Source organism: Staurois parvus, unplaced genomic scaffold, assembly GCF_062004578.1.
Source record: "Staurois parvus isolate SC_StPar_1 unplaced genomic scaffold, SC_StPar_1.0 ptg002376l, whole genome shotgun sequence".
NCBI classification, from domain to species: Eukaryota; Metazoa; Chordata; class Amphibia; order Anura; family Ranidae; genus Staurois; species Staurois parvus.
In genome coordinates, this window is record NW_028320172.1 from 72,238 (window position 1) to 88,433 (window position 16,196).

The 16,196-nt window shown below is 49.1% G+C and overlaps 1 long non-coding RNA gene across 1 annotated transcript in view; it reads right to left on the bottom strand.

The window, feature by feature from the left end:
- LOC149431150 (uncharacterized) overlaps positions 1-13,837 on the bottom strand; it is a 58,157-nt gene extending 44,320 nt beyond the window's left edge. Inside the window, exon 1 of the long non-coding RNA XR_016309368.1 lies at positions 13,708-13,837. This is a non-coding gene — a long non-coding RNA (uncharacterized LOC149431150). The remainder of the gene's footprint in view (positions 1-13,707) is intronic.
- Positions 13,838-16,196: the final 2,359 nt, after the last annotated feature.

The window sequence follows — 16,196 nt, forward strand, 5'->3', positions numbered from 1 at the left end:
AAGCACCGTCCTTTGGTTCCACCCCCTACCCACCTCCAAGCATCGTCCTTTGGTTCCATCCCTTACCCAACTCCAAGCATCGTCCTTTGGATCCACCCCCTACCCACCTCCGAGCACCACCCCTTGGTTCCACCCCCTACCCACCTCCTAGCACCGTCCTTTGATTCCACCCCCTACCTACCTCCGAGCATCGTCCTTTGGTTCCACCCCCTACCCACCTCCAAGCACCGTCCCTTGGTTCCACCCCCTACCCACCTCCAAGCACCGTCCTTTGGTTCCACCCCCTACCCATCTCCAAGCACCGTCCTTTGGTTCCACCCCCTACCCACCTCCAAGCACCGTCCTTTGGTTCCACCCCCTACCCACCTCCGAGCACCGTCCTTTGGATCCACCCCCAACCCACCTGCAAGCACCGTCCTTTGGTTCCACCCCCAACCCACCTCCAAGCACCGTCCTTTGGTTCCACCCCCAACCCACCTCCAAGCACCGTCCTTTGGTTCCACCCCCTACCCACCTCCAAGCATCGTCCTTTGGTTCCATCCCTTACCCAACTCCAAGCATCGTCCTTTGGATCCACCCCCTACCCACCTCCGAGCACCACCCCTTGGTTCCACCCCCTACCCACCTCCTAGCACCGTCCTTTGATTCCACCCCCTACCTACCTCCGAGCATCGTCCTTTGGTTCCACCCCCTACCCACCTCCAAGCACCGTCCCTTGGTTCCACCCCCTACCCACCTCCAAGCACCGTCCTTTGGTTCCACCCCCTACCCATCTCCAAGCACCGTCCTTTGGTTCCACCCCCTACCCACCTCCAAGCACCGTCCTTTGGTTCCACCCTCTACCCACCTCCAAGCACCGTTCTTTGGTTCCACCCTCTACCCACCTCCAAGCACCGTCCTTTGGTTCCACCCCCTACCCACCCACCAGTACTGCTCCTTTTAGAGAATACAGAGCCAAATATCATTTTGTATGGAATTTGTTAATGATAACAAGAAAAGCAGTAAAATAGATCCCCTGCAGCCAGCAACAATAGCCCCCCCCAGCAGGAATAGACCCCCACAGGAAAATACAACCCCAGCAACAATAGACCCCCAGCAGCAACAACATATCTCCAATCAGCAAGCAACAATAGACCCCTCTCTCAAAATTAGATCCCTCTCCGGCAACAATAGACCACCATGCAAAAATAGATCCCCTCCCGTGACAATAGATCCCCCAGCAGCCAACATCAATAGACATTCCAGCACACCCCCCCCCCTTGTCATTACATACATTCAGTACTGTGTTCCCCCCCGAACTCTGTGTGTGATTGGACACAGCTGATCAACTGTTTTCAGCCAACATCATTGGCTGAAATCAGCTGCCAAACTCGCCCTGTGCCCAATCACTGAATGGGTCAGCAGGGGGTGCGCGCATGTTTGCCCCAAACACAGGAGAAGGCCGATCACGTACATATACATGATCATTTTTTTTTTACATTTCTTCAGTTACTTCCTGGTTTCCATGCCTAGGCAAATTATGTCATACATCATAGCAGTCTTCAGGGGGGGATTGAGGGCTCTCATCTCAACATGTGCCTTAGCTAAGGGCAGATGGATTCCAGGAAGTAAATGGTACATGAATTATCTGCCCTTATTCAAAATGGCCACGGCCTGAAATGCTAGGGGGGTGTTTTGTAAAATGATTTCTCAGCTAAATAAAGCATGGGTGGATGGGGGGAGTTTCCTTTGAATATTAAAAATGAATTAAATAGCATTTTTGGTTTGTGGTGCTCAGATGCAGTGCAGTTCCACTCTAATCTAGTGCAGGGGGTCTCAAAATGATGGACTAGGGGCTTCATCTGACCGGCTAAAAGGATTTAATCCGGCACACAGCTAGGGTCAGGGGTGTATCCTCAGTGGGCACTGATTGAGGATTGAGGTCACCTAGCAGAGGCTACCTATGGTCTCCACTTCAAATGTAAGGGGGGACTCTGATCCTGGTGTAAAGGGAAGCTGTATTGGGGGTCCTGCTGTAACGGGGGATGCTGATGAAAGGGGGACTCTAATGCGGACTCTGATGTAAGGGGAGACTACTAAGATGAGCTTGGGTGTAAGAGGGGCTTTAATAGGGAGCCTGATGTAAGCGGGATTCTAATGGGGACCTAGGTGTAGGGGGAACTCTAATGGGGAGCTTGGTGTAGGGGGAACTCTAATGGGGACCCTGATGTAAGCAGGATTCTAATGGGGACCTTGGTGTAGGGGAAACTCTAATGGGGACCCTGATGTAAGCAGGATTCTAATGGGGACCTTGGTGTAGGGGGTTCTCTAATGGGGACCCTGATATAAGCGGGATTCTAATAGGGACCTTGGTGTAGGGGGAACTCTAATGGGGACCCTGATGTAAGCAGGATTCTAATGGGGACCTTGGTGTAGGGGGAACTCTAATGGGGACCTTGGTGTAGGGGGAGCTCTAATGGGGACCTTGGTGTAGGGGGAACTCTAATGGGGACCTTGGTGTAGGGGGAACTCTAATGGGGACCTTGGTGTAGGGGGAACTCTAATGGGGACCTTTGTGTAGGGGGAACTCTAATGGGGAGCCTGATGTAAGCGGGATTCTAATGGGGACCTTGGTATAAGGGGAACTCTAATGGGGACCCTGATGTAAGCAGGATTCTAATGGGGACCTTGGTGTAAGGGGAACTCTAATGGGGACCCTGATGTAAGCAGGATTCTAATGGGGAGCCCAGGGGTGGACTGACAACTCATGGAGCCCCCCCGGGCAATAGGGGATCATGGGGCCCCTGCGTCCTTGCCCAAACTCAAAAAAGCCTATGAAAAAGGTACCAGGGGCATCTCATGGGGCCCCCTACTGACCCCGGGCCCTCGGGCAGTCCCCAAGTTTCCAAATGGTCCGTTCGCCCCTGGGGGAGCCTGATGTAAGCGAGATTCTAACGGGGAGCCTGACGTAAGTGGGATTCTAATGGGGACCTTGGTGTAAGGGGAACTCCAATGGGGACCTTGGTGTAAGGGGAACGCTAATGGGGACCCTGATGTAAACGGGATTCTAATGGGGACCTTGATGTAGGGGAGACTCTAATGGGGACCTTGATGTGGAGGGGACTCTAATGTGGACCCAGATTTAGGGGAGACTTTAATGGGGACCTTGATGTGGAGGGGACTCTGATGGAGACCCAGATGTAGGGGAGACTCTATTCAGGACCCTGATGCAGGGGGAGACTCTGATGGGGGTGCATAGTGATCCATCTCTTTGGAGATCATACCTGATAATGCGTCCACTGCTTTGCCATTTGGCCGCATGACCCTCACCAAAGGCTTCCCTGAGTTTTGGTCTTGTCTGGAAAAACAAGTATTTAGGTCCTCATTAGCCATCTATTATTACATTTGGCCAGGGCGCTCAGGTGGCAGGGTGGTGTTCTATACAGGTGCTCTTTAATTTAGCAGATCTGATCCTTCCATCTCTATTGTGCCTGATCCAGTTTGAGGTCTAATATGGCCTGGCTCCTCTCCAACAGACTGAGGTTGGCCTACCAGACAAGGGTACCTATGGCCGGTACCAAATGCCCTTGTGAGGTGGGTGAAGAACTAAGTGTTGGGCAAGGGCCGACAGCATGTGCCAACCCCCCCCCCCCCCCCATCTCAGCCGATCGATCTCTATTGAATATTCTTGAAGGACCAAAGCTTGATTCTATACATGACATGCAATCCATGGAAGTATCCAAAACTCTGCCTCAGCTTCTGTAAGCCGCGAAACATTCCTGCCCGCTTTCCAGCCAGGAATGTAATTGAATCTCGGCTCCTTAGAGCGATGTTTTCAATCACATCCCTGAAAAAAGCCCGGCAGGGGCGGCCATCGGGGGTTAGAAAAGAATAAAAAAAAAAACAAAAACGACCATTAGCCCCTTAATCCTTCTCAACGAGGGCGCCCTATTGATTGGCCATCGGGAAGGTCGGTCTTTCATGGCCCGGTCACCAGTTCCCCTTGCGCCTGCAACCTGCCGGCCCGTGTTTTTGTTCGGCAAGCTGAGTATTAGACGGCGATGTGAGAACGGGTCGCTTTTCACATACCTTGTGAGGCCAGCGATGGTCCCGGCCATTCAGCGGGCTCAGGCGTGCTCCCCCCATACATTAAACCGCGGCTCAGCGGGGGTGAATACTAGAAAGAAGGGGGGGAGCCCTTCCCTGCCTGATGGGTTAAATGTATTTATATCTAATTAGGAGAATCCACTGTGAACTGGTTGAGTGTTTTATTTCTATCCCATTCAGGCACAAGCGGGGCCGGCTTTATGTGTGGTTGGGAAGCAATTGAAAAGGACCCGTGAAGTGGAACTCATGTCAAGGCCGCGCTGCGGACAGAATAAAAGGCGTCTTGTTCGAATTGTGCCCGTTCCTCTCCCTCTCTTGTTTCACTCCCATACTTTTTTTGTGATTAAAATAAATTGTTAAGTTTGACAATTACGTCGAAAAAACAAAAAAAAGAGAAAGAAACGCACGGGACTGAAAGCCGAGAGCCCGATTATTTCCGTAAGATTGGGATAAACGTATTACATAATGCGCAGGCTCTTTTTTTTTGGGGGGGGGGGGCTGGTTTTGGTTTAATTCACTTTATATAACGCGCGCTCTCCAATACAGCCGTTGTTTACCCGTCCATCCCGTCGCTATAATTAGCATTGATTTGTTCTTCTATAGGGTGGCTATAAATATCTGGATTCGTTAATTAATCAGACCTATAGGCTGGGTGCTATTTCTGGAACACGTTGACATTGTTTGGCGTTTTCGTGCCAAGGGCACTTTTAAATAGACCCCCCCCCCACCACCCCACCTTACCCCGAATCCATTGTCCCCTCTAAGTCCTTACAGTTCTGGTGGGTTGCTCGACTTTTGGGGGGGTGACGTGTGGATAGTGATTATGATTCTGGGAAGGTTTCAACATTTTATCATTTGTCATTATAAACTTTTTGAGGAGCTTTTCTCAACCTTTTTTGACATGGGGGAGCCACTGGAACAACTCGGGTTTCAAGGAACCCTTGATAATTACTAGCTGTGCTATATCTACGGCTCGGGGTCCCATTAACATGAATCGTGAGTTACGGTATTAAAAAAAAAGGGTGTTTGATACCCAGAGGTGCTGTGCAGGACACAATGTTTAATATTAATATTCAATTGATAATAGTAAAGAATAGAAAAGACATTACAAAAAAAATCTCTCTCTACATTGGTGGTTATTGGGAGAATATTTGAGGTAAAGGCCCCTACATTGGCAGTCAGTAGGAAGGATTCCCCTTACATTGGGGGTCAGTGGGAAGAATGTCCCTTACATTGGGGGTCAGTGGGAAGAATGTCCCTTACATTGGCAGTCAGTAGGAAGAATGTCCCTTACATTGGGGGTCAGTAGGAAGAATGCTCCCTACATTGGGGGTCAGTGGGAAGAATGTCCCTTACATTGGGGGTCAGTGGGAAGAATGTCCCTTACGTTGGGGGTCAGTGGGAAGAATGTCCCTTACATTGGTGGTCAGTGGGAAGAATGTCCCTTACATTGGGGGTCAGTGGGAAGAATGTCCCTTACGTTGGGGGTCAGTGGGAATAATGTCCCTTACATTGGGGGTCAGTGGGAAGATTGTCCTTTACATTGGGGATCAGTGGGAAGAATGTCCCTTACATTGGTGGTCAGTGGGAAGAATGTCCCTTACATTGGGGATCAGTGGGAAGAATGTCCCTTACATTGGTGATCAGTGGGAAGAATGTCCCTTACATTGGTGATCAGTGGGAAGAATGTCCCTTACATTGGTGGTCAGTGGGAAGAATGTCCCTTACATTGGGGGTCAGTGGGAAGAATGTCCCTTACATTGCTGATCAGTGGGAAGAATGTCCCTTACATTGGGGGTCAGTGGGAAGAAAGTCCCTTACATTGGCAGTCAGTAGGAAGGATGCCCCTTATATTGGGGGTCAGTGGGAAGAATGCTCCTTACATTGGGGGTCAGTGGGAAGAATTTCCCTTACATTGGGGGTCAGTGGGAGGTATGCTCCTTACATTGGTGGTCAGTGGGAGGAATGTCCCTTACATTGGGGGTCAGTGGGAAGAATGTCCCTTACATTGGGGGTCAGTGGGAAGAATGTCCCTTACATTGGTGGTCAGTGGGAATAATGTCCCTTACATTGGGGGTCAGTGGGAAGAATGTCCCTTACATTGGTGGTCAGTGGGAAGAATGTCCCTTACATTGGGGGTCAGTGGAAAGAATGTCCCTTACATTGGTGGTCAGTGGGAAGAATGTCCCTTACATTGGGGGTCAGTGGGAAGAATGTCCCTTACATTGGTGATCAGTGGGAAGAATGTCCCTTACATTGGGGGTCAGTGGGAAGAATGTCCCTTACATTGGTGATCAGTGGGAAGAATGTCCCTTACATTGGGGGTCAGTGGGAAGAATGTCCCTTACATTGGGGGTCAGTGGGAAGAAAGTCCCTTACATTGGCAGTCAGTAGGAAGGATGCCCCTTATATTGGGGGTCAGTGGGAAGAATGCTCCTTACATTGGGGGTCAGTGGGAAGAATGTCCCTTACATTGGGGGTCAGTGGGAAGAATGTCCCTTACATTGGTGATCAGTGGGAAGAATGTCCCTTACATTGGGGGTCAGTGGGAAGAATGTCCCTTACATTGGTGATCAGTGGGAAGAAAGTCCCTTACATTGGCAGTCAGTAGGAAGGATGCCCCTTATATTGGGGGTCAGTGGGAAGAATGCTCCTTACATTGGGGGTCAGTGGGAAGAATGTCCCTTACATTGGGGGTCAGTGGGAGGAATGTCCCTTACATTGGGGGTCAGTGGGAAGAATGTCCCTTACATTGGGGGTCAATGGGAAGAATGTCCCTTACATTGGTGATCAGTGGGAATAATGTCCCTTACATTGGGGGTCAGTGGGAAGAATGTCCCTTACATTGGTGATCAGTGGGAATAATGTCCCTTACATTGGGGGTCAGTGGGAAGAATGTCCCTTACATTGGTGGTCAGTGGGAAGAATGTCCCTTACATTGGGGGTCAGTGGAAAGAATGTCCCTTACATTGGTGGTCAGTGGGAAGAATGTCCCTTACATTGGGGGTCAGTGGGAAGAATGTCCCTTACATTGGTGATCAGTGGGAAGAATGTCCCTTACATTGGTGATCAGTGGGAAGAATGTCCCTTACATTGGGGGTCAGTGGGAAGAATGTCCCTTACATTGGTGATCAGTGGGAAGAATGTCCCTTACATTGGGGGTCAGTGGGAAGAAAGTCCCTTACATTGGCAGTCAGTAGGAAGGATGCCCCTTATATTGGGGGTCAGTGGGAAGAATGCTCCTTACATTGGTGATCAGTGGGAAGAATGTCCCTTACATTGGGGGTCAGTGGGAAGAATGTCCCTTACATTGGTGATCAGTGGGAAGAATGTCCCTTACATTGGGGGTCAGTGGGAAGAAAGTCCCTTACATTGGCAGTCAGTAGGAAGGATGCCCCTTATATTGGGGGTCAGTGGGAAGAATGCTCCTTACATTGGGGGTCAGTGGGAAGAATGTCCCTTACATTGGGGGTCAGTGGGAGGTATGCTCCTTACATTGGTGGTCAGTGGGAGGAATGTCCCTTACATTGGGGGTCAGTGGGAAGAATGTCCCTTACATTGGGGGTCAATGGGAAGAATGTCCCTTACATTGGTGATCAGTGGGAATAATGTCCCTTACATTGGGGGTCAGTGGGAAGAATGTCCCTTACATTGGTGGTCAGTGGGAATAATGTCCCTTACATTGGGGGTCAGTGGGAAGAATGTCCCTTACATTGGTGGTCAGTGGGAAGAATGTCCCTTACATTGGGGGTCAGTGGAAAGAATGTCCCTTACATTGGTGGTCAGTGGGAAGAATGTCCCTTACATTGGGGGTCAGTGGGAAGAATGTCCCTTACATTTGGGGTCAGTGGGAAGAATGTTCCTTACATTGGTGGTCAGTGGGAAGAATGCTCCTTACATTGGTGGTCAGTGGGAAGAATGTTCTTTACATTGGGGGTCAGTGGGAAGAATGTCCCTTACATTGGTGGTCAGTGGGAAGTATGCTCCTTACATTTGTGGTCATTTGGAAGAATGTCCCTTACATTGGCAGTCAGTAAGAAGAATGCTCCTTACATTGGTAGTCATTGGGAAGAATGCCCCTTACTTTGGTGGTCCCTAGGAAGAGCACCCCTTACAATTGTGATTAATGGGAAGAATGCCCCTTTCCTTGGTTTTCAGTGGAAAAAATACTCATTACATAAGCGGCTGTTGGTGGAAGCAAGGCACTTACAATAGTTGTCCCTTAGATTAATGGTCAAGATACTGTAGAATGGTGGTTGTTGAGAAGAATGCCTCTTGCATTGGTGATCGGTGGGAAGAATGTCCCTTACATTGGTGGTCATTGGGAAAAATGCTCCTTATATTGGAGGTCATTAGGAAGAATGTCCCTTACATTGGTGGTCAGTAGGAAGAGCACCCCTCACACTTGTGATTAATGGGAAGAATGTCCCTTACCTTGGTTTTCAGTGGAAAATAATACCCTACATAAGCGACCGTTGGTGGAAGAAAGTCCCTTACAATAGTTGTCAGTGGGAAGAATGCCCCTTAGATTGATGGTCAAGATACTGTAGAATGGTGGTTGTTGAGAAGAATGTCTCTTGCATTGGTAATCTGAGGGAAGAATACCCATTACATTGGTGGTCAGTGGAAAGAATGCCCCCTAGATTGGTGGTCAGTGGAAAGAATGCCCCCTAGACTGGTGGTCAGTGGAAAGAATGCCCCCTAAATTGGTGGTTAGTACGAAGAATTCCTTTCACATTGATGGTGAATATGAAGAACGCCCCTCACATTGGAGATCAGTGGAAAGAATGCATTCATTACAGCTAATAAGATTGTTGGTGTCAGTGGTTACTTATCTAAGAGTCAGAGAAATTGCTTGAGGAATCCCTAGCAACCTCTGGGGGAATCCCATGACCCATAGTTTTTTAATGGGGGGTGGAGGAATCATTACTAAATTAATTACTTCTGGGTGAAGCAGATAGAGGTTTGAGTAGGCAAGCAAATTGGCCAAATCTATCCATTTAGTTTGCCGATTCATCAAACATTGAAAAGCTAGGGTTGAGTTGAACTCATTGTTAGCAACTTCTGCACACTGTGCGCTGACCCCGCCCTGTCATTTTACGTGGCCTACCACTTGGTGGCTGAGTGGCTGTTGTTCCCAGTGGCTTCCACTTTGTTATAGTCCCACTAACAGTTGACCGTGGAAATGTCATAGATGGATTTATTGCACAGGTGGCCACCTATCACGGGACCACGCTTGGAGTCACTGAGCTCCTGAGACGACCCATTCTTTCACCAATGTTTGTAGAAGCCGTCTGCATGCCTAGGTGATTATTTTATACACCTGTGGCCATGGAGGGGATTGGAACACCTGAATCCAATGATTAGGAGGGCTAGCCCAATACTTTTGGCAATATAGTGTATATATACACTGACCAGCCACTTTAATAGGTACAACTGTTCAATTGCTTGGTAGCACAAATTGCTAATCAGCCAATCCCATGGCAGCAACTCAATGCATTTAGACATCTAGATGTGGTGAAGATGACTTGAAGTTTAAACCAAGCATCAGAATGGGAAAGAAAGGGGATTTAAGTGACTTTGAACGTGGCATGGTTGCTGGTGCCAGATGGGCTGGTCTGAGTATTTAAAAAATGGGTGATCTACTAGGATCTTTATACACAACCATCTCTAGGGTTTACGGAGATCTGAAAAAGAGAAAATATCTAGTGAGCGGCAATTGTGTGGATGAAAATGCCTTGCTGATGTATGAGGAAATGGGCAGACTGGTTCAAGATGAAAAAAAGGCAACAGTAACTCATGTCAATATGGACCAAAATCTCTGAGGAATGTTTCCGACACCTTGTTGAATCGATGCCACGAAGAATGAAGACAGTTCTGAAGGCAAAAGGGGGTCCAAACTGGTCCTAGCAAGGTGGACCTAACAAAGTGGCCAGTGAGTGTATATGTTACTTGACTTTTAGCAGATGCAGTTGGCCAATGAGAGATCACTTTGTTGAGTTGGCCAGAGAGGGAACACTTTGATGCAGTTGGTCAATGGGAGATCACTTTGTTGAGTTGGCCAGAGAGGACTCTTTTTGATGCAATTGGCCAGAACTGGATCACTTTATCACAGTTGGTCTGAAAGGGATATTTTTGACATAATTGGGGAGGGAGGGATCACATTGATGCAGTTGGCCAGTGGGAGATCACTTTTTGTGCAGCTGACCAAAGAGGGATCACTTTGGTGAGTTGGCCAAAGAGGGAACACTTTGATGCAGTTGGCCAATGAGAGATCACTTTGTTGAGTTGGCCAGAAAGGTAACACTTTGATGCAGTTGGTCAGTGGGAGGTCACTTTGGTGAGTTGGCCAGAGAGGGAACACTTTGATGCAGTTGGCCAATGAGAGATCACTTTGTTGAGTTGGCCAGAAAGGTAACACTTTGATGCAGTTGGTCAGGGGAGAACACTTTGTTGAGCTGGCCAGGAAGGACTCTTTTTGATGCAATTGGCCAGAACTGGATCACTTTATCACAGTTGGTCTGAAAGGGATAACTTTGACATAATTGGGCATAGAGGGATCATTTTGACACAATTGGGCAGGGAGGGATCACGTTGATGCAGTTGGCCAGTGGGAGATCACTTTTTGTGCAGCTGACCAAAGAGGGAACACTTTGATGCAGTTGGCCAGTGATAGATCACTTTGTTGAGTTGGCCAAAGAGGGAACACTTTGATGCAGTTGGCCAATGGGAGATCACTTTGGTGAGTTGGCCAAAGAGGGAACACTTTGATGCAGTTGGTCAGTGGGAGATCAAGTTGGTGAGTTGGCCAGAGAGGGAACACTTTGATGCAGTTGGTCAGTGGGAGATCACTTTGGTGAGTTGGCCAGAGAGGACTCTTTTTGATGCAATTGGCCAGAACTGGATCACTTTATCACAGTTGGTCTGAAAGGGATCATTTTGACACAATTGGGCAGGGAGGGATCACGCTGATGCAGTTGGCCAGTGGGAGATCACTTTTTGTGCAGCTGACCAAAGAGGGAACAGTTTGATGCAGTTGGTCAGTGGGAGGTCACTTTGGTGAGTTGGCCAGAGAGGGAACACTTTGATGCAGTTGGTCAGTGAGAGATCACTTTGGTGAGCTGGCCAGGAAGGACTCTTTTTGATGCAGTTGGCCAGAGCTGGATCACTTTATCACAGTTGGCCGGAAAGGGATAACTTTGACATAATTGGGCAGAGAGGGATCACAGTGATGCAGTTGGCCAGTTGGAGATCACTTTGCTGAGTTGGCCAGGGAGGTATCACTTTGACACAGTTGGATGGACAGGGATGACTTTAATGTGGTTGGCCATGAAGGGATCATTTTAATGTGGTCGGCCAATGAGGGATCACTTTAAAGCAGTTGGCCAGTGACCATAGAGGGATCAATTTGACACCCTTGGCCATCTTGAACATGTGTTGAAATACAATACCGATACAGAAAATTCCTGTTTTTATTCGGAGGTTATCTAGAAATCTGATAGCAGGCCGTAGAGCAGCGTGCAGAGGGTTAATCCAGAATCTTCGGTGTTAACATACTCACAGCACCTCAAGTATTACATACAGGAAAGCTATTTGAATTTAAACACAGGTCTCTCCGATTCTATATGCACTCTCTGGCATCCATTGTCTCACCAGCCGGTGACAAATAGAGCAAAATAAGAGAAAAATTCCAAAAATGTGCCGTCTCCACAGTGACCTGAGCGATGTGCTAAGCCCCAGATATGAGCGCTGCTGTTTAACGAGCAGAGATTGTTCCCTTTGTGTTGGATGTAATATGCGCTCATATCCGACCAAGACGCAGCTAATATATTGGCCCTCGGAAAAGCGCCCCCTGGGGCCCCGGCATTCGCTGACTCATCTTGCAATTTCCCCCCGCGGGTAGGTGGAGGGCGGATTACCATTCTCTTCACCTCTGGAGACACATAATAACTTCTCCTCGGTAATCACATTCAGGCCACGCCCCTTCATATCTTCACAACTTGTTCTCAGTGACTCAACAACACCCCAAAAAGCAGGGGGGGAGAGGGCGCCCCTCCACCGACAATGACAAAAATACAATTTGGCAAATTCCAGACGTTCCACCAATCTATGATCGACATTTGTCAAATCATCCCAATTCCTGCACTTTCATATCTCAGATCACCCCAATTACCACATCTTCACACCTCAAATCACCCCAATTACCGCATCTTCACCCCTCAGATCACCCCAATTCCCCCACTTTCACCCCTCAGATCACCCCAATTCCCGCATCTTCACACCTCAAATCACCCCAACTCCTGCACCTTCACACCTCAAATCACCCCAATTCCCGCACCTTCATCCCTCAGATCACCCCAATTCCCGTACCTTCACACCTCAGATCACCCCAATTCCCGCACCTTCATCCCTCAGATCACTCCAATTCCCGCATCTTCACCCCTCAGATCACCCCAACTCCCGCACCTTCACCCCTCAGATCACCCCAATTCCCGTACCTTCACACCTCAAATCACCCCAATTCCCGCACCTTCATCCCTCAGATCACCCCAATTCCCGTACCTTCACACCTCAGATCACCCCAATTCCCGCACCTTCATCCCTCAGATCACTCCAATTCCCGCATCTTCACCCCTCAGATCATCCCCCATTCCTGCATCTTCAGAGCTCAGATCACCCCCCATTCCTGCACCTTCACACCTCAGATCACCCCAATTCCTGCACCTTCACACCTCAGATCACCCCAATTCCTGCATCTTCACACCTGAGATCACCCCAATTCCTGCATCTTCACACCTCAGATCACCCCAATTCCTGCACGTTCACACCTCAGATCACCCCAATTCCTGCACCTTCAGAAAGAAAGAATGAAATAAAAAATCTAGCAAGTTAAATGATAGAGATAGATAGACATAATTACGAGAGAGAGAGAAGGAGGGAGGAAGAGGGTGAGAGAGAGAGAGAGAGAGAAGGAAAAAGAGAGAAGGGGGAGAGAGAGGGGGAGAGAGAGGAGGAGAGAGAGGGGGAGAGAGAGGAGAGGGAGAGAGAGGAGGAGAGAGGGGGGGAGGGAGAGGGAGGGAGAGAGGGGGGAGAGAGAGAGGGGGAGAGAGGGAGAGAGAGAGAGAGAGAGAGGGGGGGAGGGAGAGAGGGAGGGGGGAGAGAGAAGGAAAGGGAGAGAGAGAAGGAAAGAGAGAGAGGGGGGAGAGAGACAGAAGGAGAGAGAGAGAAGGAAAAGGAGAGAAGGCGAGAGAGAGAGAGAGAGAGAGGGGGGGGGAGGAGAGGGGGAGAGAGGGGGAGGGGGAGAGAGAAGGAAAGGGAGAGAGAGAAGGAAAGAGAGAGAAGGAAAAGGAGAGAAGGCGAGAGAGAGAGGGGGAGAGAGGGAGAGAGAGAGAGAGGGGGGGGGAGGAGATGGGGAGAGAGGGGGAGAGAGGGAGGGAGAAAGAAAGAAAGAAAGAAAGAAAGAAAGAAAGAAAGAAAGAAAGAAAGAAAGAAAGGAAGAAAGAAAGAAAGAAAGAAGAATCTGGAAACAGTCACATGATAGAACTAGGTAGATGAATAGATAGATATTGTTAGTTTGAGTTTCTTTGTACGAATGCCTGGAGACCCACATTAACCTCTGACCTTTGTACAGCGCCCCCCTCTGATGTCCTCCGGGTTCAGTGAGTCATTTCGCTCAGCTGAGCCGATCGGGTAACATAGCAAGTAACAGAACGGAACCGGTCGGACGAGTTTGCGGCAGGCGTTCCCCCCATCATCATCTTCTTGTAGACAAACACAGGCCTTGGTACAATTTCCCTGGTTGGAGTTTTATTTCCAGGACTGACTCCACGCCAAGCTGACATTTCAGTTGGGGGCGGATGCCTCACATCACTCAAATATTTCATTGCGGCTGAACTCAGAAATGTCACATCACTATTTTCAAACACAACAAACTATTTTTTCCCCTTTAGTGGGATTTTAGAGACATGTATGTCACAACAAATCCAAAAAATGTATTTTGCTAAAAGAACATATTTATTAGTATAGAAAAAATAGTTTGTGAAAGAGAACCAATCATCTGCGGCTCACCAATGAATGCGTCCCGAAACCTATCATAACAGGTGATCACATGGTTCATGGAACTTCACATACCCTTCATCCGACGCGTTTCAGAGACTCCTACACCTTCACCCCTCAGATCACCCCAATTCCTGCACCTTCACCCCTCAGATCACCCCAATTCATGTACCTTCACCCCTCAGATCACCCCAATTCATGTACCTTCACCCCCCAGATCACCCCAATTCCTGCACCTTCACCCCTCAGATCACCCCAATTCATGTACCTTCACCCCTCAGATCACCCCAATTCCTGCACCTTCACCCCTCAGATCACCCCAATTCATGTACCTTCACCCCACAGATCACCCCAATTCCTGCACCTTCACACCTCAGATCACCCCAATTCCTGCACCTTCACCCCTCAGATCACCCCAATTCATGTACCTTCACCCCCCAGATCACCCCAATTCCTGCACCTTCACCCCTCAGATCACCCCAATTCATGTACCTTCACCCCTCAGATCACCCCAATTCCTGCACCTTCACCCCTCAGATCACCCCAATTCATGTACCTTCACCCCACAGATCACCCCAATTCCTGCACCTTCACACCTCAGATCACCCCAATTCATGTACCTTCACCCCACAGATCACCCCAATTCCTGCACCTTCACACCTCAGATCACCCCAATTCCTGCACCTTCACCCCCCAGATCACCCCAATTCATGTACCTTCACCCTACAGATCACCCCAATTTCTGCACCTTCACCCCTCAGATCACCCCAATTCCTGCACCTTCACCCCTCAGATCACCCCAATTCCTGCACCTTCACCCCTCAGATCATCCCAATTGCTGCACCTTCACCCCTCAGATCACCCCAATTCCTGCACCTTTACCCCTCAGATCACCCCAATTCCTGCAGCTTCACCCCTCAGATCACTCCAGTTTCTGTACCTTCACCCCTCAGATCACCCCAATTCCTGCACCTTCGCCCCTCAGATCACCCCAATTCCTACATTTTCACACCTCAAATCACCCGAATTCCCTCACCTTCACCCCTCAGATAACCCCAATTCCCACACTTTCACCCCTCAGATCACCCCAATTCCTAAACCTTCACCCCTTTAGATCACCCCAACACCCGCACCTTCACCCCTCAGATCACCCCAATTCCCACACCTTCACCCCTCAGATCACCCCAATTTCTACACCTTCACTCCTTTAGATCACTCCACCTCCTGCACCCTCACCCCTCAGATCACCCCAATTATTGCACCTTCACCCTTCAGATCACCCAATTCCTGCATCATCACCCCTCAGATCACCCAATTCCTGCATCGTCACCCCTCAGATCACCCCAATTCCCACACCTTCACCCCTCAGATCACCCCAATTCCCACACCTTCACCCCTCAGATCACCCCAATTCCTGCACCTTTACCCCTCAGATCACCCCAATTCCTGCACCTTCACCCCTTTAGATCACCCCAACTCCTGCACCTTCACCACTCAGATCACCCCAATTATCGCACCTTCACCCCTCAGATCACCCCAATTATCGCACCTTCGCCCCTCAGATCACCCAATTCCTGCACCTTAACACTTCAGATCACCCCAATTCCTACACCTTCACCACCTTTAGATCACCCCAACTCCTGCACCGTCACCCCTCAGATCACCCCAATTCCTACACCTTCACCCCTCAGATCACCCCAATTCCTGCACATAAAGTTCACCCCATATAACAGGCGAAACCTCTGTTCCTTCCAGGTCACAGCTCATGGCGCATATTCTTTTCAGGAAAAACGATCGTACGATTTGACCATCATTGAGTCAAAAATCGGTCATTTTTCATGAATTTCCCAACATGCCCGATCACCCAAAAGGGGAGGAACCACGAAAATTGGCCGGTGCCATTGACCCCACTAACGGAGTAAAACTCGACCGATGATTCTTAGGTCCGATTTTCGGACGAAAAGTCAGTAGAATTTTGACCCATCTATGGCCAGCCTTAGAAAAGATTTTCGAAACAAAATTTTTTCGGAATTCGACCTGCGGATGGCCGACTT